General features: G+C 34.0%; 1 pseudogene; it reads left to right on the top strand.

Moving 5' to 3' along the window:
* Positions 1-583: 583 nt before the first annotated feature.
* LOC128589574 (uncharacterized) lies at positions 584-729 on the top strand (annotated as a pseudogene).
* Positions 730-1,365: the final 636 nt, after the last annotated feature.

Below are 1,365 nucleotides of genomic sequence, written 5' to 3'. Positions count from 1 at the left end.
CGTCTTAGGGACTGTAGTTCTGATACTCCTGGCCTCACAAGTTTCACCCTGTAAAACTCTAGAGACAATTGCCAGGTAAATGACCAGTATTAGGGCAGCACACTATTACTTAACATCCAGATGCAGGGCTAGAAGTATCTAGGGAGTACTGCTCAGCCATTAAAAAACAATGGCCTAGACCTTTTGCAACAACCTGGATAGAACTAAATCAATACTAAATCGGATCTAGTGAATCAACACTTATGTGGACATATAGAAAGAAAACTCAGTGTGAACCAAGTAGGTGGGAGGGAGAAGAGGGGTTGGGTTAATTCACACCTAACTGATGCAATGTACACGTTCTGAGAGAAGGGCACACTTATAACTTTGACTTAAAATGAACAAAAGCAAATTAGATAACCAAAATGTGTATATGCCTGAAATTAAAAAAAATAAAATAAAAAATTGGGACATGACTTAAAATGCCAGGTACAACAAATAACATCCTGATAATACCATCGATAATTCTCTGTAAGAAATGTGAAAACTTAGATGCAACCTTTTGAAAGGCCATAACTTAACAAAAACTTGTTTTAAAATGTTCATCGCTTCTCGGCCTTTTGGCTAAGATCAAGTGTAAAATGTTCTGAATATAACTGTAGTAATAAATGGAATAAATCAATAGTTTGTAATTTTTATCTTCCCCAAATTACTAGAGGTAGTTTTACATGCAAATTCTACTTAACTGCAAAGATAGATTATCCTTAACCTATGTGAACAATTTTATGGATTCGAAATAAAAGGATAACTCTCCCAAATTGTTAAAGTAACATGTATAGCTCAACGTAACAAGGAGAGCATCCGAAAGGAATATTAATAGCACAATCTGACATATTTTGAACTGTCAGTGATTTATTCTTATTGTTATGCTACAGAAATATTTACATTACCTGACATCATATCACACACTAGAAAGTCGAGATTTGAATTACATTATTGAATCTCGTATTGATTTTATGAAAAAAAGCAGATGGACTATTAGGTAGGAAAACTTCAGAAGCTTTCCATATAGCAAAACTCTTTGGGGCTGTCTGAGGTAAACTAGAGCAGAGATTCAGACAAGTAATCTCTTTGTAAATTGACAACACACTTTGTAAATTCTAAAGTGTTATGGAAGGACAAAGCATAATTTATTATTTATTTCTACTAAGGGAGACCAATTTATTGGGTGATTAAATCTTTCTGAGATCAGGTGGAAAAGCTCTAGTTTATTTTTTCATTAATTGTGTATTACACAGAGCGCCAAATCTTGAGAGATTTTGTAAACCTTTGGGAATTAGTCATATACTTCTAAGCTCCATCTCAACATTTCTGCTAAGTACTAGG

This window comes from Nycticebus coucang, chromosome 6, assembly GCF_027406575.1.
Source record: "Nycticebus coucang isolate mNycCou1 chromosome 6, mNycCou1.pri, whole genome shotgun sequence".
Lineage (NCBI taxonomy): Eukaryota > Metazoa > Chordata > Mammalia > Primates > Lorisidae > Nycticebus > Nycticebus coucang.
This window is presented reverse-complemented; position numbering and strand designations above follow the sequence as displayed.